This window comes from Corvus moneduloides, chromosome 2, assembly GCF_009650955.1.
Source record: "Corvus moneduloides isolate bCorMon1 chromosome 2, bCorMon1.pri, whole genome shotgun sequence".
NCBI classification, from domain to species: domain Eukaryota; kingdom Metazoa; phylum Chordata; class Aves; order Passeriformes; family Corvidae; genus Corvus; species Corvus moneduloides.
Genome location: NC_045477.1, coordinates 21,160,879 through 21,181,026, shown reverse-complemented (window position 1 = coordinate 21,181,026; position 20,148 = coordinate 21,160,879). Strand labels below are relative to the sequence as shown.

At 44.2% G+C, this 20,148-nt stretch overlaps 1 long non-coding RNA gene across 1 annotated transcript; it reads left to right on the top strand.

Moving 5' to 3' along the window:
• The first annotated feature begins 11,150 nt into the window (after window positions 1–11,150).
• LOC116439178 lies at window positions 11,151–19,851 on the top strand. Its single transcript, XR_004238093.1, has 3 exons — window positions 11,151–11,482; window positions 15,800–15,907; window positions 17,223–19,851. It is a non-coding gene; the product is annotated as an uncharacterized LOC116439178 (long non-coding RNA).
• Window positions 19,852–20,148: the final 297 nt, after the last annotated feature.

The following is a 20,148-nucleotide window of genomic DNA, read 5'->3' as shown; positions in this document are numbered from 1 at the left end:
CCACAGTTTTAAAGGCAATAATACCTCTGCCATCTGATGAAGGTAAAGAAGCTGATAGAGCTTAAGTGCTGACTAGGGAGCAAACACATTGGAGAGGGATCCTTTGACAGAAAAATCCATCAGTGTGTGGGCTGGCTGCAGTCAGTACAGATGCAAACACAGACTGGAGGAGAGAATAACTCTCCAGGAACAAGTCTGTGGGACCATGGGCCATGGGCTCTGTCCCATTTCCTATTCTGATCTTCAAAACGTGAACCTGGCCAGAGTTTGGTTTTAGTTTTTAGGATAGAAGCTGGTTTGGGGTATGAGTCCTTTTCCACAGGTTAGTCCCTAACCTGCTGCACTGGGGAGAAGACCGCCTAGGGAGCAAGATGCTGCTGAGTATTTTCTTCAAGCTGCTGGTGCCTCCTGAGCAGTGCTAGATCTCTACATGCAAGGCTGACTTGTGGAACGTTATCATCAGCGTTGCATTTTTGTACCTATCCTTTCTGATGGTTGTCGGTGTGAGTGCTTGGTGCACACTGGCTATCTATGAGAGGTTGAGCAGAATGGAGTGAATCAGATTATCTTTGGCTTCTGGTGTATGTCACAACCTCAGCTATCCACGTATTGTGCCTCGTGGTGCCGAAATGGGATTTGTCAGTGTTAGCCTTAAGACCCTGTGGGATCAGAGCATTCATGAGAAGCAAGTCTGTGAAACAGAAACTTTGCAGCAGCTGCTGCTCAGTGTGAACTGCTGGGGATGAGTTCACCTCTGATTCACTGCCTGCCATCCGCAAGGCTGGTTCCTTCCCAGCCAGAGGGCTCTGCTCCTTCCCTCTTCCCATCAGTGGAGTAGAGAGAGGTCAGTGGGTCCATACAAGCTGCTTTTGAATGTGTAGAGTTGAAATGATACTCAGGAATACATTAAATTGGAGTGAAAAGAAATGGAAGCCACCCAAGACTGAATCAGAAACTGAAGAAAAATAAAGGAACAATGTAGAAATGATGTCTTTGCACCAAGCCTGTTAAATTTGGCACACTTTAAAGCAGTGAAGGGCTTTCGAAAGGTGGCACAAGGTCCAGTAGTGTGAAAATGATCTGAAGGCAGGGTGTGGATTATGTAAGGAAAAAGAACTTTTAAAAAGTTTATTTTTATGCTTTTACTGGAGAAGTTAAATCCTGTGCACTGGGTCCTGTCACTTTTTCCTCTTGTTGAAATGTTTCTAAAGAGATAATAGACTTCAATTTTGAAGTAACCTGCGGCTTTAACTCATAGAAGTATTTTCCAGCCCAGTTGCTGAATAGTTTGTACTGATGTATTCTGAATTTCAAGTACCACTGGCATTATTTCAGTGAATCTGCAAATGTAGAAATAAGCCAGAATTTTGTCTATACAAAGCAAAGCAAAGCAAAAAATTATAAACAAAGGACTTTCCCAGGCTTATTTCATCTCTTCTTGATGTCATTTCATCTGACATTTATTTGAAAATCAAAACATCAGAGGATGTGTACTTCCTGTGCCTCACATTACTGCTGTTTCTAAAGGAGAGGAAATTAATGTTTTCCTATTCAGTTGCTACTTTTGTCCTGATTCAAATATTAGCTGACCTACACTGGATACAGATCTGTCCAGGCATTTCTCTTTTGTTCCTCTTCCACTTTTTCAGTTTCTCAACCCGTATTTTGTTTTACAATCTGTAGCAGGCCGGCTGCTGCTGTGTGCCCAGAAACCACAAGAGTGTAGAAGAGTAACAGACCGCACACCACACACATGCTGATATTTTTATGAAATCAGGTCAGTCATTTTCAATCCCACTTGCCAGCAGAGGAAGATGACGTCTTCTGTTGTTATAATTCTGAAAATCCCCTGTCGCTTTCCATGTGAATCAGAAGAGAACTGCTGCTGTCTGTGGGGCAAAACCAAAATTCAAATGTCCATGTACTGCAGTGAGATGAAGTTGGGTGGGCAATCTCACTGCCCCCAAACACAGAAGCCAAAAATCTTCATCTTATAGCTCAGTCCAATCCTTACAGTCCTGCTCATATGAGATTGGGAAGGGCACATGGCAAATGTTAGCAATCTGATGGTGGCTGGCAGTGCAGAGCTAATATTGATTTGGGATCTCTACCCATGAGCTGTAGCCCTTGGAGACGTGTCTGTTCTCAACTGTGTATTCTGAGACTTCAGTATTTATACAATAAATAATTCTTCAAATTACTGCCCTAATTCTGTTGTTTAGCTTGAACTAAGAGTTTCAACTTTGGTAACAAATGTCCAAGACCTGTCTTAGAGGTGTAGGTTTAAAACAAGGGCCTATCCTATTGCTCATTTTCTGCCAAAAGTTAAATTGCAGGCCAATTTTCAGGTATCTTCTTAGCCAGCACAGGTTTCTAGCAGGTTACTATGAGTATGCCTATCAAAAAGCATGAAGGCATGTTTATCCTTTGGGAACTGTTCCTTTTCATCACAGAAACCCATGTGCTCCTACTGACTCACGTAGGGTAAGTAGCTGTCCCATAATTTTGGTGAAAGGGCTGCAAGACTGGGTCTGGATCAGAGGGATTTGCTATGCCCTTAGTTATGGTTCAGCAAGGGATTTTCCTCTTCTGGTCTATTTTACTCTAGTCCAGATGGGCTGAAAAGACTTATAATGTCTGATAACACTGGTACCAGTCTCCTCTCTTGCATATTTAGGTTTGGGGAATGGGGAGGACTGTTAAATTTCTGAAAGAGGGCTCCTATATGTTTTCAGAACTGACTTCAGCCCTCTTGATGGCAATATGAGTTGTTTTTGTTTTGGAAATATTGCAGACAAAAGGTGTCTCTGCCTGTGGCTTTGCTCTGGTCAGGGTTCCTTTCCATGTCCTTGTGGTACCATGCTGTCCCTGGCACGACCAAGGGGGAACCAGGTGGGCATGCAGCCTGTCTGCCAGGGTGCCGCGCACTGGTCCTTTCAGTGCATGCAGAAAACACTCAAAACTTCTGCAAAGATTGGGGCAGGTTGTCTAAGGTCAGAGGGAAGGTCGGGGGAAAAAAAGGAGAAGTAAATCTAGGTCTTGATATGCTACAGTGGTCCAGACCCACCTTCTTTCCCTCCCTTCTGTGCTCAAGGAAGTCCCCTTCTTCCTTTGCAGAGAGCACTTCCTTCTGGTTAGGGCTTCTGGAACTGCAGGATCACTTCTGCAGGTCACTAAGCCACATCTGTCTCCTCCTTGGGGAGGCTGCCCGTCATCTCCCCCTGCCTGCGTTGGCCAAAAAATTGAGCTGCCTCCCTATTTTGCTCTGTGTTCCTTTCATGGTGAAACTGATGCCAGATGAATTCTGGCTGTGTCCCCATTGGCATGAGCTTGGTTTTACAAAGTCCCCATTAAATGTCTGTGTATAGGAGAAGTCACAGCCAGATCTTTTCAGGAGGTCTTGGAGAGCAAGAGGGATGAAAGCCCATGCTACATCCCTAAGCACAAGCTGGGGAAAAACTCCTGATGGACTGAAGCAAAACATGAGCTCAGGAAGGGAGTGGCAGCTTCTTCCTCAAGGGCTGGTGAAGGACTGGGAGCACATACATGACCCATAGAAAAAGATGATGGTTGCCTGTCTTGCCTGTGATGCAAACCTAGCAGGGGTAAATCTGCATGGGCTGGAGTTAAGCCAAGCGATATGTGCTTGGGATGCCTCACCAACAGCAATAGAGCTGCTGGAGCTTGGCACTGTGGTTTCAAATCTAAATATTCTCTGCAGTGATGTGATTGATCAGAAAGGAGAAATGGGATGGCTTATGGCTGGCAGGAAGCCATGTCTGGTCAGGAGTTTCCTGGGAAGCTGGAGGTGCCAGTGCCAGGTCAGCTCTCCTGGAGCTACTGCTCGCAGCCAGCAGGATTGCGCAGTGCCTGGACGGAGCACTGCTATGCCACGCCTGGGGCCTCTAGACATTGTTGTCCTACAGATAAATAACAGGCTTTGAGCTGCTGATGTTGCTTGTAACGTTGTGAGTCAGGTTTTCCAAAGAGCATGGTGCTGAGCTGGGGGAAAAACGAGCCCTGTGTTTAGGTGTCTGCTGGACTGCTGAGCTCCCGAGAGATTTTGGTACCCTGCTGCAGGAGCTGCATTTCCTTGGATGCCATGGCTCATGCCTTCTGCTAAGGCTTGGGCCGAGCCTGGCTGGCCCTGTGCTGTGTCCCTGGGTGTGATGGCCCAGTTCTGGGTGAGATCACACACTCCCAGCACATCATCTTTGATGTGTGGGTCTCACAGGGACCAGTGTGGTGGCACGTCTGGGGAAGTTCCTGCCTGTACAGCTAGGTGACATCAGGCAGAATTGGCTCCCTTGTGTACCAAGCGATTTCTGCTTAGGACGGTATGTTTATTTTTAAGAAGGGAAGTACAGCTATACACTTTTCACACTTCATCAGTACTGAGAAAAACCACAGAGATGAAGCTGTCACAGGACAAACCCAAAATCTTCTCAAAATGATTCCAGCTCTGCTTCTCTTTTTACATAATGTTGTGGTGTAATATTTTCACTGTTTTTCTGGTTTACTTTTTGTTTATTTATTTTTTGGTTTTGCTTTAGGCCATGGACAAGGTTCAGTCGCGAGTTTCAGAACAAGTACTGCAAGTCCAGTGTGCTGCTTGCAGCCTTCCCATGCCCACAACCAGCTAGTGAGCAAGGCTGCTTCATGCATGTAGCTGTGTGTGGGGATCAGCTATCGTTTGGGTCACACCTTTGTTCTGTTGCGTTTTCCCTTACCGTGTATCATATTTTTATTTCCCATTTCCTCAATTTTTTTGCTGTGACTTTTAAATATTGTTGATGGATGCATAATGCAAGGACTCCTTCTCTGATTTTTCCTCTTTTTTTCTTTTTAAAATATGATTTAAACATTTCCTCACACCATCTCTTCTTTCACTTAATGCTGCTAAGATGATTTACAGTGAAGCTGGGGTCTGGATGGTGGCTTTTAAGGCGATGGCTCCTAGAAAATCTGTGAGACCAGCAGGAATGTCACCAGAACCATCTGCTCACTACCCTGTGGTACAAGTTTAATGGTCATCCAATTTCTGAAGCTGTAATTGAATTATGATTGAGACCATCTTCATGGCCCCCCTTTCCCCCCCGATGCAGCAGCAACCCTAACATAGACCGTACACATCCTCAGGGAGAGAAACATCTGCTGTGGTTTCTCTACCACCCTGCAAGTTGCCCATGGACGTAGGGAGATGAGCTTGACTTTTTGGGCAACTTGTTATTTCTTTTCTCTGAGGAGAAGGCTGAAGTCCACGTAAAAGCTCCTTAAATAAACCCTGTTTGTCTGGCTGCCACAGCAGCTGTTCCTTTGAATCACCTCCTTCTTTGGAGGGGGAGGAGTGACCATAAAAGGGTCAGTAACCCTACGGGGCAATGAGCTGTTTGGGATGCCAGACGTGAAGGATGGAGAGCTGCCTGGGCCCGCCTCCTGCACGCTCTGGAGTCCCTGCCCAGGGCCAAGCTGGACACTTCAAGTCCTGCCTGCGGAAATTGTGAGAATTTGGATTGTTATCATTTGGAGTGTCTTTCTGAAACTGCTGCACAAAGGTCTGAACTGTTTGAACAACAGGACTTCAGATTACCCCCTGTTACCTTTCCTGCCAAGAGAGAAAACTAAACTCTTTAGTTTTGTTTAGCTGAAGTAAATTGTTATGGTTTGGGTTTTGGTTTGCATCTTAAGGTTGTGTATTTTACTATACTCTGTTTACATGAAATTAACAGAAAACGTATTGAAACATCATCATTTGGAAAGAATATTCTTCAGTAGTTTGGTTGGCTGTAACTAGGGCATGGAAACTTTCGCCTTTGGATGATTCTTACCCTCATCCAGGGTATTGCTGAAATTGAGGCTGAGCTGTCAGATGGCAAAGCAGCCCCACTACAATTTTCCAAACAAAGCTAGTAGCTATCTTTGCAGTGTGGGAATGTAGTTGTCTTCAAATCTACTAGATGAAGCACAGAGACTGTTTGGCCCAGTCTGCAAACCTGCTTAAACACTTAAACCCAACTGATTTCAATGGGAATTGTCTGACTAAGCATCCTGTGAATGCCAGGGTATGGTCTCAGCTAAGAGGATGTAGACAGCTCTTAACAGTGCAAAGAACATCCTCTCTGAAGCCAAGGTACACCTGCAGTATGAGACAGCATCTGTGATGGACTCTCAAACAAAAGACATGGCTGGGGAGAGTCCATGCTATGAGGACAGGCCAAAGCAGTGGGAGTTCTTTTATATCACAAAAGAAGGTGCTGAAAGGGTAAGAAGAGTAAATGGCTTAGTAGGTTAAATAAATTTAGTGTTCTGCACAAAAGTAAACCTGTGAGAGGGTGAAATGCCAAAGCAAGATGACACCAAAGTAATGATTTATCCTGTTCTGCAAACCATGGTTATTAAATGTGCAGATGCTGGAAATGCTGCTGGCTAGTCTGTGGTGCTGCATGACAATGTCAGTGGGGAGTGTCATATCTCTGGAGTGCATGCTCCTGGGAGGACAGCATAAAATGCAAGTAGCACTCAAAGTTCATGAGAATTCAAGCAAATGCTGAAGCTATGTGAAACCATTTTATTTTCTTTGGCAAGATGAACTGTGGACCAGATGTGAAAGTAAAGATCCTTTTGGTGGAAGGGAACAAAACTCGGTGTTTCAGCCAAATTTGTGTTTCTTCTGTTGATCTTTTTTCCATAAAAGGTAGGAAGAAGGGACAAAAAGTTTAATTTGCAGGTTAGATGTTCAATTTTTATGCAATTAGACAGAAAAAACGCTCTCAAAGGAAGATGCTTGTAAGTGTCAGTGTCGCAGTTTTTGCTTATATTGTTCATAACAATGTATACCCATGTTATGTCAGTCATGATGAGATACTTCTGTTTTTAAGACACCCAGTTGCTCAGCCAGGAGACTAAATTTCAGGCAATCAATGAATGCCTCCTCTGCATCCTGTCAATGTAAAAGATGTTAATGTAAAGAGTGTAATTGAAGGAGATCTATAGACTCCTAGTGGAAAGAAAAGTTAATTTTTCAATTAAATTTATTCTGCATCTTTTCAGGTGAGCAACTCAATTGACTTGTCACTCTGAAATGTTTATTTCTATGTCAGTAAAAGAATGCAATAAGAATAAATTTAGAGCATGTGATATTGAAATAACTCTTTTAAAAAATAGATCAAAGCCAGAATTTAAAATATTTGATGTTGGGACAAGCTTATAGGTGTTAACCAGAGAGCATAAGCCTGGTAGATTATTCTTTTCGTTTTGTTTCCCTACCTCATGTGTGGCTGGAGTACTGTAGGAAGAGGATTATTTATAAGGGGAGAGGAATGTTCAGTGTATGGGCACCAGGGCATACGGCACTATTATGGCCGGACTTATCTCCAAACCTCTGTATTCCCATTCAGAGCCTGATCCTCAGAAACAGGATCTGTCCACTGTCTTGTAGTGCCTTGACATGACCCATGTTCTCTTAGTTCCTAATATGCAGCATTTGGCACTTGAAAATCTGGTTTTGGAGATTTTTTTTTTAGATTCTCCCCCCACGCCCCCCCCCAGCCCCATTCCCCTCCCCGGTTTGTGTTCTCATAGCTTCTTAATCATTCTCCTCTGCCTTGGCTTCCTGAAAGGAGCCCATCTGCTCTCTTGCACTGCTTTCTGTCTGCACTGAAACCACAAAACTCAGATTAGGCTCTTCAAAAGCTTTACCAGGCTTCAGGAACTCCTGAAGCAAATCTGGGCCCGTTTTCATGCAAATCCAAATACCTTTTATGGTTTCGTTTCAACTTGACATTTTGATTTCTAGATTTTTTGAGCTTCTCAGACCCTACGGCTTTATGTGAAACCCAAAGGGCGTGAACTTACATGAACTAAAATGGAAAAAATATTCAGATGAACCCACTGAAAACTGAAACTGCGTTCCCACAACTGTGCTTAATAAACTGCTCTGTTTTTCTCTTAATTGCAGAAGTGGCAACTACTGTTCCACAGCTAGGAGCTGCAGCAAGGCTGAGTTTCCAATTTACGTGTATTAGGTATATTAAATAGGGATCCTGGTAAATCACAGATGGTTTGTCCTCTTCCAACTGGCAGTCAATAAACAGGGCACCTTGTCTATCTCAGTGTGACCTGAGCAGTGTTTTCCCCTGCCAGGGTGTTCTGGCACAGGAGTGATGCAGGATTTCTCATCACAGTGCGCCGCTCGCTCTGTCATTTCCAGAAAAATTGCAGCGTGTCCTCTGCCTCAGTCAGCCCAACTCTGATCACCGTGGGGAAGTCCTGCTTCTGCTTTGTCTGAGCACCTCCAGCACCTCTTCTATTTTTTTTTTCCAAGCACATGGTGGCTGTGCCAACCAGCCATAGGGGGCAGGGCCAGATCCCACTGACCATCTGCTGAACCCCCCTAGTGATCAGGTCACACCAGCTCTGGGACACATGTTGCTGACAGGAAACGGATGCACCAAGGCACTCATGGATTGGTGCCATCCCTCTCCTCTGCTCATGCTGCCCACCTTCCCAAGGGACAAAAGCCCGAGGGGATTTCCCCATGGGGTGGGCATGGGAACAAGAGGAACGAGGAGGAAAAGGAGGTACTCCTGTACTCAGATAAAGGCAGGGCTGCTGATGGGAGAAGGAGCAGTGTCTGCTCCAGTCAAGCTTTAGCAAGTAATCGGGGACCTGGCTCTCATGGTAGTAGCCAGTTTGGCCTGAACTGGCCCAAACCTGGCTGCTCTACACAAAGAGCAGAACCTCCAGCATCACCCCCAGTGCCTTCCTTCTCCGACACAGTGTTTCCAAAGGTGTTCAGGTCTTTCTGGGAGGACAAGACCATATGTTGCTTCCCAGCTTGAGTGGCTGAGCATGGTGCTGGGTAGCTGCATGAGATGCAAGTCGTGGAGGAAAATGGAGCTTGCACAGGGCTCTGGTGACCTATGGTGTCAAGGTCTTGCTGGACATCAAAACAGGATCAGGATCTGCAATCCAAATCACATGTCCTGTGTTACTAGTCCTGCGACCCAAAAATTGCAGAAGATTTTAGAAATTACAAATGGTGTTATGGCATTCCTTCTCTGAGTTTTTCTCTGCAGCTCTGAACCAGAGCAACTTTTCTCCACCCTCTTAATTCAGCTTGTCAGCCTGGTACACCCATCAAGGTCTGGGGACTGGCTCTCCAAGAAAGCTCCCACAGATGAGAGGAGCTGGAAGCTCTTGGCACCCTGAAGTTCTCTGTCCTTTTGTCAAACCTTCTACGGGACAGGAAATTGTGCCCTGGGTGCTGCAGTGCACAACACTCCTTCCCCACCCATGCCAAAACACAGTGGGCTTTTAAAAGGATTTTTAGCACTTGAAAAAATTTATGATACTGCAATGAACCTCTCCTTCTCATTGCCTCAGTACCCCAGACTGCTTTCCCTGCCAGAAAGGACAAAGACAAGTGCTCCTTGCAGGACAGGTGGGAGCAGAAGCAGAGCTGTGGGAAGGGCAAGCCAAGCCTGGGGAGCTGTTCTCACTTCTGGGCTTGGTTCTGCACAGGAACCCTGTTCTGCACAGGAACCCTCAGGCTTCAAGCACAAGAAGATGACGTGGTAGGCCCCATTAAATGAAAAAAATGGTAGTAGTGGGCTTTTATTTTTTCTTCTTCTTCTTCTTTTTTTAATTAAAAAAAGCCCACAACCCTTATTGGTAAAGCTATTCTCAAGCTCTGACAGGGAAACCCCACAGCCTGTACTGCTTCCATATACAGGCAGAAGGTGGTGTATGACCTTTTGCCACCACATTATGAGTGAGACCTTGCTGACTAAAGAACATGGAAAAACCACTGTGGAGCTGGGGCTGTGAATGAGACTGTGCTTGGCCCCTGGTTTTCACTTTTTTAAGGAAAATATGTGTGTGGGAGTGAAGCTCTGCCATTTCCAAGGCTGGCTCTGATTCTGTGTGTCTGTGCCTATGGGAGAAGTGAGCCAATCCACGCCTAGGAAAATCAAGCCTCTTGAAACAAAGCTTTCAAAACCATCAGTTAAGACTTTTTATGTAAATTAAAAGATTAATATAATTGATTTAAAGAGCATGCAGATCACAGCAGCCTATTAGGGATGTGCTATCTGCAGTTTATATATGGTTACTCACTGCAAATACCGCATGTACTGAGAAGAGAATGAGGTGGTGAGGTTAGTCATGGGTGGAGTGGAGCAAGTTGTCCTCATTAGTTATCTTGTGGTAAAAAACACAGTCACCTTATCTCTTCTAGGAATTTACTAGGGGCTTGCTAATGCTTGGAAACCAGCTTGTTTTTGTGTTCTCTTTCAATCCTCTCTCACCAACTTCTCCTGCACTAGAGGCTTTGTTTCTGAGATTTACCTGGCTTCCACACGCATACTTTCTCCACATTAGGGCATTGCTGGGACTTGCTGCTTCAGAGCTCCTATGGCTGGTAATAGACACAAGGAATAAGTGACTTTTCCAGGGTGACAGAGGAAACTGAGCTGGAAATTGAACCCAGGCATTCTGAGTTAAGTTACTTACTTAGAAGTGTTTTGTTTTGGGGTTTTTTTCAGCCTTTCTACATCATTCCCTGAGACTGTTTTCCCCAGGCCAAGCAGTTAGTTAATATACTACACCTTTCTTTGGAGATTTAACACCAAAGTTTACATAGTTCCCTAGCAAACTGGCTTACCTTTTCTCCTTTTTTTTTTTTGTGTTAAAAAGAGCACTTAATCTTTCATGGTGTGAGGACACAACTACTGACCAGTGTCTTTCCAGTAATTTCTTAGATTTACTTTGAACAAACCTGAGCAATGATTGTGGCCTGACTTTCTTTCTAAGAGGCTTACAGACTCCTCATGGATGGAGAGAAAAATAAGGGCTGCACTTGTTTTGCTCTCTGGCAGATACATGAGAGAGAGAGCTTCCTTAACAATATTTACCAGACTTTCACTCCTATTTCTATGTTCAACTCCTATCCTGAAAATGTTTTGCATCAAGAATTATATGTCTGTGAGAAAGCACATGGAGAATTTATTATATGTACATGGGCTTTTTTTTTATTGTTCAAAGCTTCCTCTATAGAAGAGGGCCATTAACCTTGACTGCCCCTCCTTTTATAAATATCAGCCTGTTCACCAAAATTGCATTGCTTCCTGGAAGCTTGGTGAAGTGTTGAATCCTAAAATGGGTTAGCATGACAAAAACGTGGCAAGAAGCAGAAACTTGAAGGATTTTAGGCATGTCTGATTGTCATTTGTAATGCCATAGTGATTGCTTTTGCCATGGCCAGGCTGGCAACACCTTGGAAGATGCTGAGGCGACTTCTGGCAGAGGAGTGTCTGTTGAGGATCAGCCCATCTGTTTGGTTCAGTTTCAATAGGTCAGCAGAACAGATAATTTGATTTTTTTCTTTTCCTTTAGCCAGAACTGACTGAGTCTCCTACAGGCGTTTCAGCTTGAATGTGTTATGGGTTGTGCTGTTGGAAAACGTGGTGTGTGGCAGTTTTGGGTGAGTCTCACACTTTCCTTCAGGTGGTGGAGCCTTATGGGTTTAAAACTTCTCAAATCAAAGCTGCTAGTAATGTTTCCCGACTTCCCTTACATCCAAATCACAGGGGTGCTTTTCTGTGTTGCTGATTTTAAGAAAAACCCTCAAAAAGTAATTTAAAGTGTTGTGCACGTAAAATACCATCTGATCATTTTGCATTGGCATGAATGGTTGCAAAAAGGTGGAGAGCTGTGCACTGTTGGTCCATTTGGAGTGTTTTGCTTTTTTTGTGTAGCCTTTTATTAACATTTGTCTGGAGCTTTGTATCTGCTTGGTAATGACAGATAATTTGTATAATGAGGAGTCTACTGGACATCAGAGTGACAGATCAGGGTGGGTTCTGCTGAAAAAATAAGTGGGCAACTCCCAGGAGAGTGGCCAGAGGAGATGGCTGCCTAGGGGTGTTTCAGGGAGTACATGTAATGAGCTGATGAGTATGGCTCCAGTGTGTCTTTTCAGGGATATAGAAATGATGATGAGTAAGTGCTGAAAAGCAAAGCCCATGCACGCTTCTTTAAAAATAGAGTACACAATTTATTGTCTTGGTTCATCGTAACTTTGTTTTGAGTCATCTCAAAACAATGCTGTATCTCTGAGTGACATTTTATCCGTAGAAGAGGCCAAGTGATGTTCTATTAAACAACACTCAGAAATTTAAGACGTGTTTAGATTTGAAATCAGATCTCACCCACACATGGCAGATTGCTTTCTGTTTAATGTTTCATTGTGATTTTTGTCATTTGTGGGTACAAAAAGAGGCTGTAGATTTCTAGATATTTCTTGTGAAGATTTTGTACATCCTGTGACAGTTTATTATAGCTGGCCTATCTGTATTTTCTGAGCAAATCAGAAGGGGCTGGAAAAATCATAAAACACCGAAACAGTTGCTAGGGTAGGAGATGGAAATCTATAGCCTCTGAAAATGGAAAATGAAAAATTTCTGAGAGTGGAAAGCATTTGTCAGTCAAAATGGAGGACATCATTCAGCTTCACACTGAGTTGACAAAAACTGCTTACTTGAGACACCTACTGGATCTTGTTTCTCCCCCCTGCTCCTAATTACTTCTGTTTTAATTAACTGGCTGACTGAAATGGAATGGAGCTCCTTTAGCTTTACATGGAAGAAGCTGAGGGCTGTCCTGTGTTAACATGGAACACAGTCTTTTATTGCAATGCAAATCTTAGCAGAGGTGTGAAATGATGTGGATTTACCACAGATATTAATTTATCAGGAAAATTTGCTTCTGTGATTTTTTTTTTTAAAGCTCAACACTGGATGCAATTTCTTTTGCCTGATTTGTCCAAACACCTTTGGCTCAAGTTTCCAGCCATTATTTTTCTAGAGAGTTGATGTGGAGGAGAGGAATCATGTGGTTTTTGCATTGCACAGACCATTGTGCTGCAGCTTCTGAGCATGATGTGGGATGGTTTTAGTCTGAGGTACGCTCTGACACTCAGCCATATCCACTCCATGATTATGGCCCTTAGGTACCCCTTAGTGTCCAGGTGGTAGCAATGATATGTTCAGAATTAGTATTCTTCACAGAAAAGTGATCTGAAAACTTGCTTGTTCCCTGTAAGGTAGGAGGATAGCCCACAGATTTGACATGCTCAGAAGCATGTTCAGGTCCTTCCACTGTCTTGGTTATAATTTTGGCCCTCCCTGTTAGATGCCTCTGCTCCCAGAGGTGGAGGCAGAAGCTCAGCCATCACTGTGCTGTAGCCCTTTAACCCCTAGTACCAAAATAGCTCCTGCAGAACAAATATTTTCCTGCTCTTCTTTATAATCCATTGCATAGTCCATGGTATCTGTGTTCCACTGCCAAAGTCACTCAAGTCTATAAAAAATTCTGGGAAATGGCACCCTCTGCTACTCTAAGCATCTCCTAGGAGGTCTTAACCAGTAAATAGGGCTTTTTTGTAGACGGCTCAATGCAGTGTTGTACTGTGTGTGGCAGTCACTGAACCGCCTCCAAAACATTTACCAAATTTTCCTCTGTGCAGGGCTGTCTCTTGACAGGAGTGTTCACCTTGGCCTCATGCTTTCTGGTCTCACTCTGTGTCTGACGGGCCTGAAGAGCAGCAGACTGAAGTGGCTGTTCAATAAGTGCTAGGCACTTGTCAGCTTTTGCTGTGCTGTATCTCATTAAGCACTACATGTCCACCCCCATCCCCACGCCTTTTCTTCTCCCTAAAACAAATGGGGCACCGCACAGTGTTCATACAGCTGGGCAATTATGTTCTCAAAAGCCTTCTGGCATCCCTCTCACCCTAGTGTTTGGTCAGCAGCAGTGGGAACTCAAGTGTCCTGCAGACCTGGCCTCTGTCACAGTGGAAACCCATGTGGTGCCTCCTCCTTCTGCTGGCCCACGCTGCTGCACAAGCACACACCTACCATGGGCCTGCAGCTGGGTCGTGCAGTGCTTCTCCCTAATCCATTTCCAGAGTGGGTGAAACCCGGTTTCCTACAGCTCTGTATTTAGCGGTTTGTTGTGCTGGGGCTGGGACAGAGCAGGTGCCAGCCAAGGTGGCTCCTGTACCAGAGAGAAGCTGGTCAAGGGTTTAGAGAGTAAGTCTTCTGAGGAGCGGCTGAGGGAGCTGGGGTTGTTTAGCCTGGGAAAAAGGAAGCTTGGGGGAGGCCTTATCAGACTCTACAATCACCTGAAAGGAGGTTGTAGCCAGGTGGGGGTCAATCTCTTCTGGGCAACTAGTGGCAGGATGAGAGGACACAGCCTCAAGCTGCACCAGGAGAGGTTTGGTTTGGACACCAGGAAGAATTTCTTCATGGAAAGGGTTGTCAAGCATTGGAATGTGCTGCCTAGGGAGGTGGTGGAGTTACCATCCTTGAAGGTGTTAAAGAAAACCTGGATGTGGCCACCACCTGGGTTTCGGGGGGGCGGGGGGGGCGAGATGTGGCAACCTCATGGGTTGGCTCCCCTTTGTGCTGCAGAAAGTGCCAGCATCCTACTTCACGGCTACCTGTGTGTCAGGTGGATGGAGAGCTTCTGGTGACCAGCTGGATACAGATACTGGCCTTGGGCAAACCCAAACCTTGCTCCACCACTTCAAAAAGTGCCCAGAAGCTGTTAGGTAGGCAAGCCTTTGAACTTTCCTTGCTGCCCAGCCCTCGGTGTGCTTGTTTGACCACGTCACTTTGCATATATATGAGGTGGTGTTTAGCCCTGAAAGTGTTTCCATAGCAAAGTACCTGCTGTTGGATCGATAAGATGGCACTGAAAAGTCATCAGGGAGTCAGTCACTGTGTCCCTATGTGCTGCTGGGAAGAGGCAGGGATGCAGAAGAGGCCAGGCTTAGAGGGAGAGGTTGTTGCTCCAGACAGCTTGGGTTTTGCTTGCCTGTGTGTTCAACAATCTGTCCTTCATTCAGACAAATGCTTGAATCTGTGTGTGGTTTCAAGCATTTATTTCCATAGTCATTGTGCTGTTATTTATTGATCATTATTCATACTTTTCCTTTCAGAATGCCTCAGTCAGAGAGGCAGAAATAATGCTGACATTACTAAACAATTTTAATGATTTGTAAACATTTGAACAAAAGTGTTTTCAAATAACTCTAAGGCTCCAAGCTGTTTCGACATTCCTGTGGCAGAAAAAACTGAATGACTGACACATTCTTGGAAATCAGGACTGTCCCACAAATGAACTACAGACAGCAAAATATTTGCAAAATACTTCCTTTCAGTCTTTCCAATAATTAATTTCAAAAGTGTCTAGTGCATTGCTTTATAAAACTGAACTGAACTCCGTTAGAACTTTCAAAGGATTTTCTTAAGGATGCCATTGGTTTGGAAGCCTGTCAAGTTAATTTAGCAAAAGAACCAGAATGTCTACTTCATGTGGCTTGGTCACTCAGCTTGGGTCTCCAGGGCTCAGGCAATGGGGCCTTACCACCACACCTGCTGTAGTTTAACCATATCAGTAAAGCTACAGTACTCAGCCAGCAGTTACCTACACCACAGGCTCTGCAACACCGCATGAATTTTGCTGCTGGATGCAGGGAAATAGTTCAGCAAAATGCTTTCAGAAAAGAAATGGAGCTTGGCCTCTTCATTTCCTTGTTTCCAGATAATATCCACAGGGCTATTCTCATTTCTCTTGTTAGGAGACAGAAATGTTAAGTTTTTGATAAAAAAATACCTCTTCTTGTACCCCAGGTTCATTCATCCTTTTGAGTATGTTGCTGAGGGAGACAACTCACATGCTTTAATTCAAAGCTTTTGCTGAATGACCACGGCTGCACACTATGTTATGTTAACAGGCTTTTCCCTGATACGGATGCCACTGGAAGTCCTGCCTACCACCATTTTCCAGCTACCAAAGCATCACCAGGGCTCAGAGTGCTGTCACCAGTCGTGGTCCACCAGTGGTGGGTATGAAATGTGTAAATTTTATGTATCAAGACTTGCAAGTTATTTCACAGCACCATCTGATTGCAAATCTTTCTTGCCTTTTCCCTCTGAAAGGTGGTTGTTCTGGTTGTTGGGTTGTATATCAAAGACCACCTTGTCCAGCAGTCCCTGTCTTAATTAATGGAACTAGGACTGATGTGGGGTGAAATAGAACAGGATTGAACAAGGATAGTAGCTTTCTCTAAATACATTTGTTTTTCTGATAAACTAGAAAAGGTTGAGGGAGCTGGGATCACTAGCATTGCCTATTGAACGTGATTCCTTTGATGTACACAGAGTAGCACTAATCTAGCCAAGGATCAGACAAAGGGTCTTTCCCCAGTGGAACAACAACCCCATTAATTAACACCGCTGATGCCGAGGTTGTGGGCTCCTCTAACCTCCTGTGAGATACCCAGCTCTATGAATAGTCTCATTGTGGTTCTTTTCCCCCACCCCACTACCTTTTAACAGAGGATAATGACATAGGTTAGATACTTTGGTATGAGATTGCCAGTATGCACCATTAAGATTGTATAGTGGTTGATTTGGTTTCTCTAGATTTGAATAATTCACATCTATTTTATTTTCTTCATATGAAAGCTCAAGTGGATATTGGCTGGAGCACACCAAAAAAAATATTTGGGTATTACTTAAGAAAATGAATGACATTGCAAAACTCCAGCAATTTTAGCTGGAATTAAATATTTTCATTGTTCACACTTCTGTCCCCTTTTAAAAAAACTCTGGGTTTTTTGTATTGTGGAGAACTGGTGAACAAACTCCTTAGCGTAAAACCAAAAATGTTTTCCATGAGGAGGAATAAAATCAGATGGTTTTAGGGAAAGCAGCTGAAAAAGCCTCTCAGACCAACTTTTTCCTTTCTTCTGATGAGAATCCAGGCCATAAGCCAAAAGTACTGTTTGTTCTCAGGCTAAATATAAGACCCAAGAGGGCAGCTGCTTTTGGACCTTATAACCATACTCTACTTCTGGGTAGCCTGGAGCGTTTCTGCATGGGGCTGAGGGCAGGAGATGCGCTGCTCTGGGCTCTGCAGTGCCTCCATCACGGCAGAAGGAGCAGGCATGCTGGAAAGGCTGAGCCATGCCCTGCACTTTCCTTGTTCATCTCAGAGTGAAAGGCTTCTCAATGTGTTAAGTAAACAAGGTGCTGTGGGCTGAATCCCACTGGCTTGCAAAGAAAAAGGAAACAAGGGGGAAGTGAGGGTCTATTATAAACGTATGTTTATTTAATTTATCCCTACATGTGTTAGCTTCTTCTTTTTTGTCCTAGGGAAACGCATGGGAAGGGGTGAGAGAATCAGCATGAGGTCCTGCCCGCCTGATATCATGGCTGGAGCACTTGCTGCTGCCCCTTGCACTTCCTTGGCATCCACCTGGGGAGCTGAGAGAAGAGGATTGATTCAGCTGCAGCCACGTCTCTTTTGAGGGGGAAAACCAGGCTGGGAAATGGCGAGTGAAAGGAGAGTGGAGCTGGCAGAGGGGGCTGTGCCTCCAAAACCAAGGAGCTCGCAGCACCACTCCCAGCAGCTAATTGGGGCATTGCCTGCAGTGCCCAACCGTGCCAGCTTTGAAGTTGTTTTTTGTCCCTGCTCTGCAATTAGTGCTCAGCATTGACGCTGCTTTGGGTCCTGCTCTCCTCTCACAACAGCTGCTATTGTGAAGGGACAAGCTGTAGAAAGAGGCTTAGGTTTGTTGATCAGTGAGAGGGTGCCCTAACAACCACTGTGTCTTTTTTTTCCAACTCAGTGACAGTGATAAACTTGATTACCAGGTGAGGGTTTTTTTTTCTGAATAGAGACAGGGAAGTATTGGTACATTTATACTTTGGCATTCTTCAGTGAATTATTTGTATAGCTTTCATTACCCATGGTCCAGCAGGATTAACTAATTAAATGGTTACAGTGAGAAGAATGTCATATCTTCCTTTGCAGGAAACATGAAAAGAAGCTGGCTTCTGAAACTGGTGACATTAATGATGTCTCCTTATAAATATGTTTTTGGGAACAGGGAGAAAGGGAAAAATCACAGAGGGAGAAGAAGCATTTGAGTTAAGTGACACTACTGGCTCCAACCCTACTGGCTAGAAATTGGTCACAAGGGACTTCAGGCTTGAAATTAGTAAAACCATTCGAAGATGAAAGTTCTGGATCAGTCTCTCAATTTTAAAATGGAATGTACCAAGTTATTGAAAAGATTGTGCAGCAGAGGAAGAAAATTCTTAATAATAAACAAGACATGCCCTCAGATAACCCTGAACTAGCATGTCCAAAGGGATTGGAAAGGCAATTATGTCACCATTCACATTTCCCTTATTATTAGACCCATGCTCTAGTGCAAAAGGGATGTAGGAGCCACAGAGGAAGCCCTTTCTTCTCCCCACAACAGATAGATAGTGCAGGATGTATGGTGAAGTAAGAAGCTGTTCAGTGCTCTGGTGGAGGGATGGTGCACCCCGTTTGTGTCCTTAGGTTTAATCTCTGGATTTAGAGCTGAACAGGAATTTTCCTACAAACCAGGTGAGCAGTGCTTCCCTCCTGCCCTCAGCTTTGGGGAAGGCATGGTCCAGTTCTAAGGTCAATGTGGAAGCTCCCTGTGGCAGCCTCCTTCTACCATCAGCAGAGAGAAACATGCATTTTGGGGGGGTAACTCATCTAAATATATTACATATTTACTTTGGGCTGAGACAAAGTCTGCTCCAAAGATGCATATCCCTTCTTGTTGCCCACACTGGGAATTGAGATGGGTAGTTACACGTCAGAGGAATCCTTTTGTCCTGAGGACAGGGTATGGCAAAGAGAAAAAAGGAGTTTTTTCTCAGAACAGCTGCTCTGATGAGTTCCCAGGGAAACAAGCATTTGTTTAAGATGGAAGGAATTAAGTTCTTCAAATCATCAGTTTCCTTGGCCATTCAAAACTTTCATCAGCTCTCACCTCATCAGTCCCTCTCTTTGATGGATGTCAGGGAGAGCTTTACCACCAAGCTTTGTGGAAGGAGAACTGAGCTAACATGAAAGTAGTTTGTTGTGTGTGTGTGCCTGCATGTGGTTAGCAGTGCAAAACAAGACTACAAGGCCTGCAGCTTTTCTGAGATATGCTCATTTACATCAAGATGTGCTACCCAATTACTACAGGGTCCTTTCATGGCACTTTCCTTTTTTGATTGTGGTGGATCTTACACATGTGAACGTTTATGTGTGTGTACGTGATGTGCATGTGTAAGCCTTTACTGTGGTATGGGAAGAGGAAATGTATTGTTTGCCCATTTAAAGAGGAGAGTGTTGGGGGTTTTCTTTCTCATAGGAAATAATCATGCTTTGTAAGCACATTTCTTGTAAGTAGGTATGGTTGAAATGTTTATATTTCACTTTCAAGAAGTAAACTACTCTGAATATAATACCAGTTATACAACACTTGCATGACTGCATTATCATTTGAACTGATGTGGAAACTATTTTAAAAATCATCTTTGCTTTCTGGTGCAATAACTTTCTTTCTGACATACCTGAGAGATAGAAGAGTCTGTTCTCACATTGGTGAGGTTGAAAGTAACTGAAGTGGAAACAAGGATATTATTTATATCTCAATTACAGTACTGAGACAGAATTATGAATTAAAGCATTCTGGAAGCCTCCAGGAGTATTTCATTGCCTCTTTGTTTTAGTCCCCTTTCTCTTCTGGAATAGCAGTAAGCTGTATTGTGAGGAAGCTGGCAGGAATTGGCCTCAGTCAACCATTAGTTTAGATGTGAATTTGTGAATCAGAGGCACAGACTGGCATTTTGCTCACTTCTGTTTGGAGACAAGGCAGTGAATGTAGGATAATCTCCTGAGTGACACTGTATGGGCCCATATGGTCAAGTGTGGGTGATTGTGCTTCTGCCCAGCGGTAGATGTGTCATCTACCAGAAGGCATTTCCTTATTTGAGTATGTTCTGTTCTGTGCAGTACAGCCTGCTGAGGTAGGAAGGAATAACTTGCCTTTATAATCTATCTATATCTGTGAATGAACTCTATCCTGAAGCTGTTGAGGTGGAAGTCATTTCCCCAGAGAAGTGACTCTCTAGACTTTGCTAGCTGACAGCTCCATCCACTGTGTCTGTATGCATCCCTACTGGATCATGGGGGCTCAGCCTGGTGAAGGGTGGGTGGAGGGGGAGAAAAGCAGTTTTCACCCCAGATCAACTGGTACATTAAAAC